The sequence below is a fragment of the Pristiophorus japonicus genome, chromosome 11 (assembly GCF_044704955.1).
Source record: "Pristiophorus japonicus isolate sPriJap1 chromosome 11, sPriJap1.hap1, whole genome shotgun sequence".
NCBI lineage: Eukaryota > Metazoa > Chordata > Chondrichthyes > Pristiophoridae > Pristiophorus > Pristiophorus japonicus.
In genome coordinates this window covers 217,788,309-217,805,392 of record NC_091987.1, presented here as the reverse complement: position 1 = coordinate 217,805,392, position 17,084 = coordinate 217,788,309, and the positions used below count along the sequence as shown (strand labels likewise).

At 52.9% G+C, this 17,084-nt stretch overlaps 1 protein-coding gene across 1 annotated transcript in view; it reads right to left on the bottom strand.

The window, feature by feature from the left end:
• The window catches only part of bcl9l (bcl9 like), a 115,557-nt gene extending 104,734 nt beyond the window's left edge, over positions 1-10,823 (bottom strand). The window contains 1 exon segment of the mRNA XM_070894552.1: positions 10,552-10,823. The gene's annotated coding sequence lies outside the window, so the exon portion shown is untranslated.
• Positions 10,824-17,084: the final 6,261 nt, after the last annotated feature.

The window sequence follows — 17,084 nt, the reverse complement described above, 5'->3', positions numbered from 1 at the left end:
GGGGAAGAGAGAGAGGGAGGGAGGGGGGGGAAGAGAGAGAGGGAGGGAGGGGGGGGAAGAGAGAGAGGGAGGGAGGGGGGGAAGAGAGAGAGGGAGGGGGGGGAAGAGAGAGAGGGAGGGAGGGGGGGGAAGAGAGAGAGGGAGGGAGGGGGGGAAGAGAGAGAGGGAGGGAGGGGGGGGAAGAGAGAGAGGGAGGGAGGGGGGGGAAGAGAGGAGGAGGGAGGGAGGGGGGGAAGAGAGGGAGGGAGGGGGGGAAGAGAGAGAGGGAGGGAGGGGGGGGAAGAGAGAGAGGGAGGGGGGGGGGGAAGAGAGAGAGGGAGGGGGGGGGAAGAGAGAGAGGAGGGAGGGGGGGAAGAGAGAGAGGGAGGGGGGGGGGAAGAGAGGGGGGGTGGGTGGGGAAGAGAGGGGGGGTGGGTGGGGAGAGGGGGGGGTGGGTGGGGAGAGGGGGGGTGGGTGGGGAGAGGGGGGGTGGGTGGGGAGAGGGGGGGTGGGTGGGGGAGGGGGGGTGGGTGGGGGAGAGGGGGGGTGGGGGGAGAGGGGGGGTGGGGGGAGAGGGGGGGTGGGGGGAGAGAGGGGGGGTGGGGGGAGAGGGGGGGTGGGGGGGAGAGAGGGGGGGTGGGGGGAGAGAGGGGGGTGGGGGGAGAGAGGGGGGGTGGGGGGAGAGAGGGGGGGAGAGAGGGGGGGGAAGAGAGGGGGGGGAGAGAGGGGGGGGAGAGAGGGGGGGGAGAGGAGGGAGGGGGGGGGGGGAAGTGAGGCAGACAGAAAGCTCGAAAAACAGTCAGAGAGGCATGCACACAGACATGTCGACACAGACAGATATACAGAAAGGCATACATGGACAGAGAGATAGAGTCAGACATGCAGAGACACACAAATAGGCACAGAATCCTTACACAGAGGAGAGAAGCATATGTGCCTCCTTGTCGGACAGTCACAAGACAACATGGCCCAGGGAGGAAGAAGCTGGTGTCTATCTGCCCAGATGGCGACATTGCATTCTGTGCTCGCACCAACTTTAACGAACGAGAAAACATCACGGCTCGGAATCTTGTCCAACAAATTGCTCACGCTGTGGGACCACTCCCGGTCAAGCCACTGACCAACCGAGGGGACTGTGTCCGAGCCCTGTTCCACCCAAGGGTGACTGCCGAGTGTCCCGGGAGATAATCCCCGGGAAATGTTCACTGAGCACAGGTGTCCCGGCCTATATCATTATCCCTCAAGCAACAACAGAAACAGAATACCTGCTCACTAACCACACTGCTGCTTGTGGGATCTTACTGTATGCAAAATGTCTGCCGTGTTTCCTACACTAAATCAGTGACTGCACTTCAAAGGTACTTCATTGGCTTTAAAGCGCTGTGGGACGTCCTGAGGTGCTGAAGGGTGCTAACGAATTGCAAATTCTTTCTTGTTTAAGATTGCTGGCACAGGACCGCTGGCTGAGACTGCATTTCCCTAACCCAGGGTATAGAGGCAATAGGAGTAATGATGTCAGCAGTTGCATCACTGCACACTGCTTATCACTGATGTAATGGGGGCTTGAGATTGTCCAGCACACAAAACAAAATGACCCTTTAAAAAGGTCATACCATCACAACAGTTACCCTCGATGGGGGAGGGGTTGCTAAACTTAGCGTGGGTTCCTGCTCCAAGTGTCTGTCCCACTGCTTCGCAACACGTAATCCGCTGACATTCTGTGCGTAATGTCCAGGCACCCAGCCAACAACCCAAAAAACATCCTAGGTATGGGATTGGGCGACGCAGCCCATAACAACATGCATTTATATAGCACCTTTAACGCCTCAAGGTGCTGCACAGGGGCATAATCAAACAAAATGTGACACTGAGCCACATAAGGAGATATTAGGGCAGGCGACCAATGGCTTGGTCAAAAAGGTCGGTTTAAAGAAGTGTCTCAAAGGAGGAGAGAGAGGCGGAGAGGTTTAGGGAGGGCGTTCCAGAGCTTGGGGCCCAGGCAGCTGAAGGCACGGCCATCAATGGTGGAGCGATGAAAATCTGGGGTGCTCTAGAGGCCAGAATTGGAGGAGTGCAGACATCTCGAGGGGTTGTGGGGCTGGAGGGGATTACAGAGATAGGGAGGGGTGAGGCCATGGAGGGATTTGAACACGAGGATGAGAATTTTAAAATCGAGGCGTTGCCGGACTGGGAGCCAATGTCGGTCAGCGAGCACAGGGGGTGATGGGTGAGCGGGATGGAGAAAATCTAATTCTGCTATCTTCATTCAGCATTCAGAAAGGAATAGGGACCGAACAAACACAGAATTCTAACCCAGCCAATCTCACGGTGTACCAGTTAAATCTCAATCACCAACATCACACACTACCTGTAGGGGGAGACAGTGAGTCAGTAATGGTCAGGATGTTCCTGTTGGTTCCACTGACCAGTGAGAGGATTTCAAGCTTCTCGGTCAAACACTGCACACTGGCCGCGACCCTCACTCCAGCTGATTGCTCTGGTCTGTGTGTCAGTATAATCTCACATTAATGAGCACATCCCAAGGTGCTGCACAGGAGCATCATCAAACAAAATGTGACACCGAGCCACATAAGGAGATATTAGGACAGGTGACCCAAAAGCTTGGTCAAAGAGTTCGGTTTTAAGGAGCATCTTAAAAGAAGGAGAGAGAGGAGGAGAGGTATAGGGAGGGAATTCCAGAGCTCAGGGCCCAGGCAGCTGAAGGCACAGCCACCAATGGTGGAGCGATGAAAATTATGGATGCTCAAGAGACCTAGAATTGGAGGAGCGTAGAGATCTGGGAGGATTGTGGGCTGGAGGAGGTTACAGAGATAGGGAGGGGTGTAGAGCTGGAGGAGATCTGGGAGGGTAGTGGGCTGGAGGAGGTTACAGAGATAGGGAGGGGTGTAGAGCTGGAGGAGATCTGGGAGGGTTGTGGGCTGGAGGAGGTTACAGAGATAGGGAGGGGTGTAGAGCTGGAGGAGATCTGGGAGGGTTGTGGGCTGGAGGAGGTTACAGAGATAGGGAGGGGTGTAGAGCTGGAGGAGATCTGGGAGGGTTGTGGGCTGGAGGAGGTTACAGAGATAGGGAGGGCCACATGGAAACTTGTGTCAGACGGAGTGTCGCAGCTGTGTCAGACCTGCTGAGTCTTTGACTGATTCTTACACATCGTACCAGGGGCTGACATTGCAGTGTCCCAGCACAGTTCTGACCCAATCACCCCAGGCAGGATTCTTTCACCGAGCACAGTCGGACTGTCTCAAAGAATGTATGTTGCAAGGAGCAGTAAGAGAAGCAAATGCATGTTCCCACAGGTCATAGGAACAGGAGGAGGCCATTCAGTCCCTCGAGCCTGCTTCCGCCATTCAATAAGATTATGGCTGATCTTCGACCTCAACTCCACTTTCTCGCCCTATCTCCATGTCCCTTTCATTAGTGCCCAAAAATCTATCAATCTCAGTCTTTAATAAGAATCCCAAAGATTCACCACCTTGAGTGAAGATATCTCTCTTCATTTCAGTCCTAATTGGCCAACCCTTATCCTGAGAATGATCATCATCATAGGCAGTCCCTTGAAACAAGGATGACTTGCTTCCACGACAAAAATTCTATCCAGCTCAGTCTTGAAAATGTCAATAGACCCCCAGCATCAGGGGGGGGGGGGGGGGGGGGCGGGGAAGGAGAGGAGAGAGAAAGGGAGTTCCAAATTTCCACCACCTTGTGTGTGAAGAGGTGCTGCCTGATTTCACCCCTGAACGGCCTGGCTCTAATTTGAAGATCCTGTCCCCTTGTTCTGAATCCACCACCAAAGGAATCGTTTCTCTCTATCCACCCTATCAAATACTTTGATTATTTTCATCATCATAACTCAATTATATCACCCCTCAAACTTCGAAACTCAAATGACTACAACAACGACATGCATTTATATAGTGCCTTCAACAGAGAAACGTTCCATGATGCTTTACAAACCAAGTCTATGCAATCTGTCCTGATAATTTAACCCAATTAGCCCTGGTATTGTCCTGGGGCCAATATTTATCCCTCAATCAACATCACTAAAACAGATTATATGGTCATTATCACATTGCTGCTTTGTTTCCCACATTACAACAGGTACTACACTCCACAAGTACTTCATTGGCCCCTCTGAGGCCAATATATCCTCCCTGGGGAGCGGGGCCCAGGACTGGACGCAGTGTCCAGGCAGGGTCTGACCAGGGCTCTGTATACTGAAGCATCACTTCCTCCCATTGTATTCTAGAACCCTCGAGATAAAGGCCAACATTCCGTCAGCCTGTTCGATTATTTACTCTTAGTGATGAGTGTACCTGGACACCAACATATCTTTGCCCCTCCACAGCCTCTGCTCTCCCGCCATTTAGAAAATATTCCGATTTGTCTTTCTTGGATCCAGGGTGGTTGACCTCACACTTTGAGCTCCCACCACTCACTCAACATATCCAGGTCCCTCTGTAACCTCCTGCTCCCATCTCCCCTTGCTGTGCCAGCTAACCACGCTGGATGATACAAGTTACAGCTAGCGCCCAGCCTATTCACAGCTCACCAGTATTCACTAACGGCTTACACACGCCACCTTGTAGTCGGGTGTTACATTTATATAGCGTCCGAGGTTCCATGGCCTGCACTCAGCTCTGAGTCAGGTGGTCGTGGGTTCAATCCCAATTCTCGTGCTCGACACCATACTCTAGGCTGATACTGCAGTGTACTATTGAGGGAGCGCTGCACTGTCGGAGGTCAGTCTGCGGTCAGTTTGAGAGAGTCACTCAGTCTGCGGACAGTTGGTGTGAGTAAACAGTGTAGTAAACAGTGAGGAGGAGAGCGATAGACTTCAAGAGGACAGACAGGCTGGGGGATTGGGTGGATACGGGCAGATGACATTTAATGCAGAGAAGTGTGAGGTGATTATGTTTGCTGGGAAGAATGAGAGACAATTCATGCTAAATCGCAGAATTCTAGAGGGGGCAAGAGGATAGGGATCTGGGGGTGCACGTTCTCAAAACTTTGAAAGTGGCAGGACAGGTTAACAAAACAATTAATAAAGCATATAGGCAGTATAGATGGAAGTATAAAATTACACAGGGCTATCGATAGATTCAATGAGTGGGCAAAACTGGGGCAAATGGATTTCAATGAAGGCAAATGTGAGGGCATCCACTTTGTACCTAAATAAGGTTAGAACTGGAGACTTTATCAATGGTGAAAGGCTAGAAACAGTGGAGGTCCAAAGAGAGGTGGGTCCAGATACATCCATCATTAAAATGTCAGGATCAGATACTGAAAGTAATCAAAAAGGCTAATGGAATGCTGGCCTTTATATCTAGAGGACTAAAATACAAGGGGGTAGAAGTTATGCTGCAGCTGTATAAAGCCCTGGTTAGCCCACACCTGGAGCACTGTGAGCTGTTCTGGGCCCCACACCTTATGGGGCAATGGCAGGTATATGGTGTTAGGTTGCAGATCAGCCACGATCTCATTGAATGGCAGAACAGGCTCAAGGGGCTGAATGGCCTATTCCTGTGATCCATATGGGAGTCTGGGCTTTCTAAATGGAGGCAGAGAGTACAAAAGCCAAGAAATTATGCTAAACCTTTATAAAACACTCACTGGAGGAGCGTGTCCAATTCTGGGCACCACACTTTAAGAAGGACATGAAGGCTTTGGAGAGGATTCATTAGAGATTGAATATAATAGTTCCACGTATGAGGGATTATCCAGTCATGTGGATAGACTGGAGAAGCTGGGGTTGTTCTCACTGGAGCAGAGAAGGCCAAGAGGAGATTTGATAGAGGTGTTAAAAATCACGAAGAATTTTGATAGAGTAAATAAAGAGAAGCTGTTTGCAATGGTTGAAGGGTCAATAGCCAGAGGGCACAGATTTAAGATGATTGGCAAAAGAACCCGAGGCGACTTGAGAAAACACTTTCTTTTTTTAACACGAGTGGTTAGGATTTGGAATGCACTGCCTACTGGGGTAGTTCCACCTCAACACCCAACAAGCAGACCAAGCTTTGAAAGTCTCCGTTTGCGGCGAAGAGGTAAACCATGCCAAAAAACCCTCCTACGTAGGAGTCATGCTCGATTGCACCCCGTTATACAGACATCACCACCAGAACCTTGGGAAGAAACTAAAGAGTTGGGTCAACTTGATCCAGAAACTGGCCGGGTCCACATGGGGAGCAAACACTCAACCCTCAGTACAGCAGCACTCGCCCCGGTGCACTCTACAGCGTAGTACTGCTCTCCGGCATGGCTATCCAGTCCATGTCAAATCCGCTGATGTCCAGCTGAATTCTACTCTGAGAATTATCACCGGTACGCTTTTATCGACACCAATACCCTGGCTCCCCGTGCTTGCAAACATCACACCACCACATCTACACTGTGAATACGCAGCCTCCAGAGAATACAACCGCTACACCAGCAAAGACAAGCCGATCCAGGCCGACTTGACCAACCTACCACCAACCCGTCTCAAATCTAGAAGGCCATTTTGGACCGTCGCCAAAGCCCTTCAGCGATCTCCCCTCAGCCTCGATGACCGACGGTGAAATGCTTGGAAGAACTGCGACACACGGAATGGGTTCCTAATCGAGGTCCCCACAGTACAACCTGAAGGATCAAACCTTCCTCGCAAACAGTGGACAACCATCGACCGCCTCAGAACCGGTCACGGTCGATGCTGCCACCTTCTCCATCGCTGGAAGATTAAAGCCTCCCCATCATGTGACTGTGGAGCTCCTAATCAGACCCTGGAGCACATCATCGAGCTCTGCCCTCAGAGGGAATTCACAGGCAGCCTACAATATATTGATGTTTGATTTGCTTTGCTACTGCCATACGAAAGAAGAAAATAGGGTGGTGGATACAGATTCAATAGTAGCCTTCAAAAAGGGAATTGGATCAATACTTGAATGAGAAAAAATTGCAGGGATCTGGGGAAAGAGTGGGGAAGTGGGACTTTCTCGATTCGTTCCTGTGCATATTTACTGCCCGTCCCTAATTGTCCTCGAGAAGGTGATAACCGCCATTTCTGAGGGCAGTTAAGAGTCAACCACATCGCTCTGGGTCTGGAGTCACATATCGGCCAGACCGGGTAAGGACGGCAGATTTCCTTCCCCAAGTGAACCAGATGGGTTTTTAACGACAATTCGATAGTTTCACCATTACTGACACGAGGTTTTTACTCCAGATTTATTTAATTAACTAAATTTAAATTCCCCAGCTTTCTTGGTGGGATTTGAACTCATGTCTCTGGATTACTAGTCCAGCAAAATAACCACCGTGCCACCGTTCCTGTGGATTACTGCTCGAAAGGGCAGGCACAGACTCAATGGGCCAAATGGCCTCCTTCTGCGCTGTCCTATTATATGATCCTATGAGTCAGGCATTGCTTCTCTCTTGTTCTCCTGGCCCCTCGGTCTCCGTCCCACACACTCTCTCCCCTCGGTCCCCGTCCCACACAGACTCTCCCCCCTCGGTCCCCGTCCCACACACACTCTCCCCCCTCGGTCCCCATCCCACACACACTCTCTCCCCTCGGTCCCCGTCTCACACACTCTCTCCCCCTCGGTCCCCGTCCCACACACACTCCCCCCTCGGTCCCCGTCCCACACACTCTCTCCCCTCGGTCCCCGTCCCACACAGACTCTCCCCCCTCGGTCCCCGTCCCACACACTCTCCCCCCTCGGTCCCCGTCCCACACACTCTCGCCCCTCGGTCTCCGTCCCACACACTCTCGCCCCTCGGTCCCCGTCCCACACACTCTCTCCCCTCGGTCCCCGTCCCACACACTCTCTCCCCTCGGTCCCCGTCCCACACACACTCTCCCCTCGGTCCCCGTCCCACACACTCTCCCCCCTTGGTCCGCGTCCCACACACACTCTCTCCCCTCGGTCCCCGTCCCACACTCTCTCCCCCCTCGGTCCCCGTCCCACACACTCTCTCCCCTCGGTCCCCGTCCCACACACTCTCTCCCCTCGGTCCCCGTCCCACACACTCTCCCCCCTCGGTCCGCGTCCCACACACACTCTCTCCCCTCGGTCCCCGTCCCACACACTCTCCCCCCTCGGTCCGCGTCCCACACACACTCTCTCCTCTCGGTCCCCGTCCCACACACTCTCTTCCCCCTCTCGGTCCCCGTCCCACACTCTCTCCCCCTCTCGGTCCCCGTCCCACACACTCTCTCCCCCCTCGGTCCCCGTCCCACACACTCTCCCCCCTCGGTCCCTGTCCCACACACTCTCCCCCCTCGGTCCCTGCCCCACACTCACTCCCCTCGCATCGCATCGCCACTATTGAAATCAGACTAATCGTGCTGTTGCCGACCCGAACTCAGTCTCTTCTGTGTGGAACTGAACTCCAGAACTCCTTTCCTACATTACAACAGTGACGACACCTCAAAATGCATTTCATTGACTGTGAAGTGCCTTGGAAATGTCCCGAGATCACAAAAGGTGCTATTTTTGACTCCATCAGTCTTTCCTATCTCCTACAATCAATAGCCTTTTAAAAGTCAAACTTGAATCGTAAGAACACTGTAAAGTGCAGGACTGAAAAAACTCAACTGATTTATCCTGCCAAAGCCCAAGACCCCCTCCCCATAAATATCTGTCCAATTCACCCAGGATTTTTCCGCACTGTCTCCTGTTTGGGAGAGTTTGGTGCATATCCGCTTCCAAAACAGGCAAAACTGTCTCCAAAACATCAAAATTGAAACATTTAGCGAGCGGGGTGTGTAGAATCCCTGCTCTCTAAACATTTAAATTAAGCTCAGATGGTTCTAAGAATTCTGGGGTCTGACAGATGCCTTGAGCACTTTGCAAACCAGGTTTGACACTACTCCTCATTCACACTCCACACGCAGTCTCGCTCCACTTGCTCCGGAGTCCGGGCAAAACCCGACTACCTGATGGCTTAGAGTTAGAGCAAAGTTTACATTACTTTACTCCCACAATGACCCTGCAGTGTAAATGCACCTAAAATTAATCCAGTATTCTAACCTCAGCCATACTTCCTGGCCACTCCGTCCCAACTGCTGCTCAGACACTGCGTACAGAAAAACTTCCTGACATCTATTCCAAACTTGCTCTTCTTAGCCCCGACCTGTGACCTCCAGCCCTGTGGGCCGGTGCATCAGACAGTATTGCTTGGGGTTTACTTTCCCTGTCCCAATCGATATTCTCAATCGTCCACAAGATTCCCTCCGAGATATCTCAGAGCCCCAGCTCGATCACTCGCTCCTCATCACTCAGTCCGATTGGCTCACTCTCCCCTCTGAGGTCAGAAGGTTGTGGCCTCAAGTCCCTCTCCAGGATTTGAGCTCATACTCTAGGCCGACACTCCCAGTGCAGTACTGACGGAATCCTACACTGTCAAAGATGCTATGCTTTGAACATGACGTTTTGCCAAGGCCCTGTCTGCCCACTGAGGTGGATGTTAAAATTCCTATGGCAATATTTGAAGAACAGGGAGTGTATATGGTCAATATTCGTCCTTCAAACAACACCACCAAAAACTGATCATTCACAGAATCTATTGCTCAGAAACAGGCCATTCAGCCCAACTGCTTTGTGCTGGTATTTATACTCCACACCAGCCTCCTTCCTTTCCAATGGCCCCTTCCACCCTGCCCTCATATCCTCCAGTACCTTCTCCCTCATATATACATCAAGCCTCCTCCAAGATGCTCAGTTGCTGTGTACACATTGGCCGCTCAATGACCGCCGTGGAAAGGCTGTGATGGGCCACAGGATGCAAGAGGCTGCCTGGTGGTCCCCATTCTCTCCCGAACCCCTTCAATTGAGATCCCATGGCTCTGGGACTTCACAACGCTCCCCCAAACCGCCTCTTGGGCCCCTCTCTCAGGGTATGGTGGGCACTGAACCCCGAGGGGTGGCCTGGCCGGAGCTCGCTGCCCACAGCCTCAGGTGAGGGGTGGCCTGGCCGGAGCTCGCTGCTCACAGCCTCAGATGAGGGGTGGCCGGACTACAACCCCCACGCCCCTCCCCTCTGCAATGATTGGCCTCAGCCCGATGGGAAAGCAGACTCTCCCGCTGCTGATTGGCTGGGCGTCCCGTCAGTCATCCCTCCCCGCCCGGGAGTGACGGCCCGTCTCCCGGGTGATCGAAAAAAATCAGAGATGGCTGGGGGCGCAAATGAACCCAAAATCCGGCGGGGGATCCGCTCGGAACCGGCCTGTAACCGGCGGGAAATCCGCTCGGAACCGGCCTGTAACTGGCGGGGAATACGCTCGTAACCAGCCTACAACCGGCGGGGAATACGCTCGTAACCAGCCTACAACCGGCGAGGGATACGCTCGGAATCGGCCTGAAACCGGCGAGGGATACGCTCGGAACCGGCCTGCAACCGGCGAGGGATACGCTCCGAACGGGTCCGGCCCGACCCAGACAAGCCAAGAGACAAAGGGTTAAAGGCAACAAAGTAGCGCCGCCGATACAATGTTGCCGGGCCGCCGATACAATGTTGCCGGGCCGCCATCAAAGGCCCCGCCACCCTCACCTGCCGCCCCGCCGCTCCAGCCTCACCTACCTGGGGCCAGGCGCCTCATGTTGCTGGCGGAGCGCGGCCTCGGCCTCCTCCTCCTCCCGTGGCCCATGTCCGGGGCCCCGGGCTCGGGGACAAGTCGGCGGCGGCCGCGGCGGCCCTGCTCCTCCTGCCGCCCCTCCCAGCCACCCGGGACAATCCGTCAGCCGACAGTGAGAGCCGCCCCGGCCTCTCTCTCTCTCTCCCCCGCTGCTCGGCGCCGCCGCTTCTCTCTGTTGTTGTCAAACGGCAAAGTGTGGAGGAGCGAGAGGAAGGGGCTGGGGGAGCCGCCGTGTCACAATAAGAGTCCCGGCTCCCTCCCACAGCAGCTCCCAGCGGCACCAGCACACAGCACAGGCAGGGATCCCAACACAGGCAGAGAGATCCCAACACAGGCAGAGATCCCAATACTGGCAGAGATATCCCAATACATACTCAACACAGGCAGGGATCCCAACACAGGCAGAGAGATCCCAACACAGGCAGAGATCCCAACACAGACCAACACAGACAGAGAGATCCCAACACTGTCAGAGAATCCCAACATAGACAGAGAGATCCCAACTCAGGCAGAGGGATCCCAATACAGGCAGAGACCCCAACACAGACTGAGAGATCTCAATGCAGACAGAGATCCCAACACAGACAGCGCTATCCCAACACAAGCAGAGATCCCAACACAGACAGAGAGATCCCAACATAGACAGAGATCCCAACACAGGCAGAGTGATCCCAACACAGAGATCCCAACACAGACAGAGAGACCCCAACACAGGCAGAGAGATCCTAACACGGGCCGATAGATCCCAATACAGACAGCGAGATCCCAACACAGAGAGATCCCAACACAGACAGAGAGATCCTAACACAGGCAGAGAGATCCCAACACAGACAGAGATCCCAACACAGACACAGCTCAGTAATAAACTCATAGGAACAGGAAAAGGCCATTTAGTCTCTCGAGCCTGTTCTGCCATTCAATGAGATCATGGCTGATCTGCGACCTAACTCCATCTACCTGCCTTTGCCCCATATCCCTTACTACCTTTCGTTAACAAAAATCTATCAATATCAGATTTTAAATTAACAATTGATCTAGCATCAACAGATGTTTGGGAAAGAGAGTTCCAAACTTTAAAAAATTCTTTCAAGGATGTGGGCGTTGCAGGCAAGGCCGGCATTTATTGCCCATCCCTAATCGCCCTGGACAAGTTGGCGGTAGACTGCCTTCTACAACTGAATAGTTTGCGAGGCCATTTCAAAGGGCAGTTAAGAATCAACTACATTTCCCTGGGTCACATATAGGCCTCAATCGCCTTCTCCCAGTAGCTGAAGAGCTCCTCCCAGAGTCGCAATGCAGATTCCGCCCACTAAGGGACACAATGGACATGATCTTCACAGTGCATCAAATCCAAGAAAAATGCAGGGAGCAGCATCAACCTCTGAACATGGCCTTCTTTGACCTCACAAAGGCCTTTGACACCATTAACCATGAGGGATTATGGAGTGTCCTTCTCAAATTCGGCTGCCCTCAAAAGTTTGTCACATTCTCTGCCTGCTTCACGATGACATGCAAGCCATGATCCTGACCAACGGATCCACCTCAGACCCAATCCACATCCAGACCGGGGTCAAGCAAGGTTATGTCATTGCACCATCGCTCTTCTCGATCTTCCTTGCTGCAATGTTCCATCTCACCTTGAATAAGCTCCCCGCTGAAGTGGAGTTAATCTACAGAACAAATGGGAAATTGTTCAACCTCCATCGCCTCTAGGTCAGATTCCAGGTCGTCCCATCCTCTGAATTACAGTATGGAGATGACATTTGCGTTTGCGCACACTCGGAGGTCGAACTCCAAACCATCATCAACACCGTCACTGAAGCATACGAGAGCATGGGCCTTACATTAAACATCCGTAAGACAAAGGTTCTCTACCAACCTGCCCTCGCCACACAACACTGCCCCCCAATTATCAAGATCTATCACGAGGCCTTGGACAATGTGGACCACCTTCCATATCTCAGGAGCCTACTGTCAACAAGGACAGACATTGATGATGAAGTCCAACACTGCCTTCAGTTTGCCATTGCAGCCTTCGGTCACCTGAGGAAGAGAGTGTTTGAAGACCAGGACTTCAAACCCAGCACCAAGCTTATGGTCTACGGAGCAGCAGTGATACCAGTCCTCTTATATGGCTCAGAGACATGGACTATGTACAGCAGGCAGCTCAAAGCACTGGAGAGGTACCACCAACGCTGCCTCCACAAGATCCTGCAAATCCATTGGCAGGATAGGCACACCAACGTCAGTGTTCTCGCTCAGGCCAACATCCCCAGCATCGAAGCACTGACCACGCTCGACCAGCTCCACTGGAAGTGCCACATCATCCGTATGCCTGACACGAGACTCCCAAAACAAGAGCTCTACTCAAAGCTCCAACACGGCAAGCGAGCAACCCAAGCACCCCACCCACCCGTCCCTCCAACCACCGTTGCCCCACCTGTGACCGAGACTGTGGGTCCTGCATTGGTCTCATCAGTCATTTGGGAACTCATGTTAGTGTGGAAGCAAGTCAGCCTCGACTCCGGGGGACTGCCGAAGAAATGGGGTAAGAGACGGGGTAAGAACGGCAGATTTCTTTCTCTGTGTGTAGAAATGTTTCCGAACTTCGTCCCTGAAAGGTTTGCCTCCAATTTTTAGACTATGCCCCCTAGTCCTAGACTCCTAACCAGCGGGAATAGTTTCTCTCTATCTGTAAAGTCCTTACACAATACCACAAATCCACACGAGGCACATTCTATGGACAAGGTCACTCCATGACCTGAACCTTTATTCACAAGACCAAGAAGTGATGACCCTGCATGGGACCTCCCTTTATATACCTGGATGACCAGGTGAGGAGTGTCTCCCACAAGTTCACCCCCTGTGGTCAAGGTGTGCATTTCTTACGTATATACAGTATTGCAGTGTTGTTACAGAAAGGTTACATACATGACATCACCTCCCCCTCAACATCTTATTGGGATCATAGGTTAAGTCTTTCGGGTGGTCTACGCTCCCTCGTGGAGCGCCGCAGTTGGGGCTCTGGTTGTTGAGCCTTGGTATGCGTGTCTGTCACCTGTGGTGATTCCGGCCTGTCCGGGCTGACCGCAGGGACTGTGCATGCTGCTGAATGTTCTTGTTGCTCGTTCACTGGCGGTGGTGTGAATACCATCTCATGATCTTCCTCAGGTTCCTCAGTATCCATGCTGAACCTTTTTATTACTTGGTCCAGATGCTTGTAGCATATTTGCCCATTGTTAAATTTAACCACTATCACCCTATTCCCCTCTTTGTCTATTATAGTACCCTCAAGCCATTTGGGCCCTAAAGCGTGATTGAGAACAAATATGGGGTCATCAATTTCTATACCTCTCCCCCTTGAATTTCGGCCATGGTACTCGTTTTGGGACTGGCGCTATCCCTCAACAATGTCAGACAGGACTGGATGAATGAGGGACAGCCGAGTTTTGAGTGTTCGTTTCATGAGTAGCTCCGTGGGCGGGACCCCCGTGAGCGAGTGCGGTCGGGATCTATAGGCCAGCAGGAGGCACGATAGGCGGCATTGAAGGGAGGGTCCTTGAATCCGGAGCATGCCTTGTTTTATGATTTGGACCGCACGTTCCGCCTGGCCATTGGAGGCCGGCTTGAACAGTGCTGTCCTGACATGGTTAATGCCATTACCCGACATGAACTACCGGAATTCGTAGCTTGTGAAACATGGGCCATTATCGCTAACAAGGATGTCCGGCAAGCCGTGGGTCGCAAAGACCGCGCGCAGACTCTCCACGGTGGTGGATTTCATGAACAAATTCAAAATGATGCACTCAATCCATTTCGAGTACGCATCAACCACAATGAGAAACATTTTTCCCATGAACGGGCCCGTGTAGTCTACGTGAACACGTGACCATGGCCTGGTGGGCCAGGGCCACGGGCTGAGCGGGGCCTCCCTGGGGGCATTACCTCGCTGGGCACACGTCGTGCACCTGCGAACACAGTGTTCCAGGTCTGAATCAATTCCCGGCCACCACACATGTGACCGGGCAATGGCCTTCATCAGCACGATGCCTGGGTGCTCGCTGTGGAGTTCCCTGATGAATGTTTCCCTTCCCTTCTGGGGCATGACTACCCGGCTGCCCCATAGTAGGCAGTCGGCTTGGATGGAGAGCTCATCCATCTGTCTGTGAAACAGTCTGACCTCCTCAGAGGATGCTCTGTGTGCGGGCGCCCAATCCCCAGTCAGGACACATTTCTTAATCAGGGATAGGAGGGGATCTCTGTTTGTCCAGATTTTGATCTGGCGGGCTATAATGGGGGAGCCTGCGCCGTCAAAGGCATCGACAGCCATGACCATCTCAGCGCTTTGCTCCGTTGCCCCCTCAGTGGTTGCCAGTGGAAGCCTGCTGAGCGCGTCAGCGCAATTTTCAGTGCCGGGCCGGTGCCGGATGGTGTAGTCATACGCAGCCAGCGTGAGAGCCCATCGCTGTATGCGAGCTGACGCATTGGCATTGACAGCCTTGCTGTCTGACAGCAGGGATGTTAATGGCTTGTGATCCGTTTCTAATTCGAACCTCCTGCCAAAAAGGTACTAATGCATCTTTTTCACCCCATAGACACATGCGAGTGCTTCCTTCTCAACCATCCCATATCCCCGTTCAGCTTGAGAGAGCGACCTGAAGGCATAAGCCACAGGTTGTAGTTGCCCCTCAGCGATACCCTGTTGCAACACGCACCCAACCCCATAGGACGATGCATCACATGTCAGAACCAAATTCTTAGGGGGGTCGTACAGGGTCAACAACTTATTTGAACAAAGCAGGTTCCGCGCCCAATTGAAAGCCCGTTCCTGACAGTCTCCCCAAAACCAATCGCAACCCTTACCCAGGAGCAAGTGTAGCGGCTCCAACAATGTGCTTAAGTTCGGCAGAAAGTTCCCGAAATAGTTCAAGAGTCCCAGAAATGAACGCAACTCCGATGTGTTGCAGGGCATGGGCGCTCGTCGAATCGCCTCCGTTTTGGATTCGGTGGGCCAAATCCCGTCTGCAGCAACCCTCCTGCCCAGAAACTCGACGTCGGGAGCCAAAAACACACACTTAGACTTCTTGAGTTGCAGGCCTACCCGGTCCAGTCGGCGCAGCACCTCCTTCATGTTGTGGAGGTGTTCCTCGGTGTCACGACCGGTGATGAGGATGTCGTCCTGAAATACGATTGTTCCGGGAATGGATTTGAGCAGGCTTTCCATGTTTCTTTGAAAAATCACGGCCGCTGATCGAATGCCAAACGGACACCTGTTGTAAACGAACAGTCCCTTGTTGTGGTGATGGTGGTCAGTAGTTTAGATTCGTCGGCCAGTTCTTGGATCATGTAGGCTGAAGTGAGGTCCAACTTGGTGAACAGCTTGCCGCCTGCCAGCATGGCAAAAAGGTCCTCCGCTCTCGGGAGCGGGTATTGGTCTTGTAGGGACACTTGGTTGATAGTGGCCTTGTAGTCGCCACAGATCCTGACCGAGCCATCCGCTTTTAGGACAGGAATGATGGGGCTCGCCCAGTCGCTGAATTCAACGGGCGAGATGATGCCCTCTCTCAGCAACCGGTCCAACTTGCTCTCAATTTTCTCCCGCATCACATACGGCACAGCTCTGGCTTTGTGGTGCACTGGTCTGGCGTCCGGGGTGATGCGTATTACTACATTGGTACCTTTGAACGTCCCGACGCCAGGTTGAAATAGTGACACAAATTGCTGCAGGACCTGTGAGCATGAACTTCGCTCTACAGATGACATGGCGTGCACATCCCCCCATTTCCAGTTCATCTCAGCTAACCAGCTCCTCCCCAACAGTGCGGGACCATTGCCCGGGACAATCCAGAGCGGCAGCCGGTTCACCGACCCATTGTGTGTGACCGCCAACATTGCACTGCCCAGCACTGGAATGATTTCTTTGGTGTACGTCCGTAATTGCGTCTCAATGTGTTCTAGTTTGGGTCTGCTGGCTTTGAGTGGCCACAGCTTTTCAAATTGTTGAACACTCATGAGTGACTGGCTGGCCCCTGTGTCCAGCTCCATGCGTACAGGGATGCCGTTTAATAGGACTTTCATCATCATAGGTGGCGTTTTGGTATATGAGCTATGAATGTTTGCCACATGAACCCGCTGAACTTCAGCGTCCATTGATTTGCCCCAAGCGTCATCCTGCCTCGCAGACCCCTCATCTGGTTCAATACTTCGTATATTAGCCTGGTTACAGGCTTTCTGCACATTCTGGCTAAATAGCCACTGAGGTTACAATTTCTGCAGACGAACTGTTGAAACCTGCAAGTCCTGGCAGTATGTCTGCCCCCACACCTCCAGCATGAACTGAGATTCCCATTGTTGTGAACAAAAGAGCTGTTACAAGGCATTCCTCACTGATTGTCCCTTTGACTGCTCTTGAGCACCCTGTTAGTGGGTGTCAATGGCCCCATCCCGGGCTGCATTGTCCACTGGGGGGGGTGTAAAT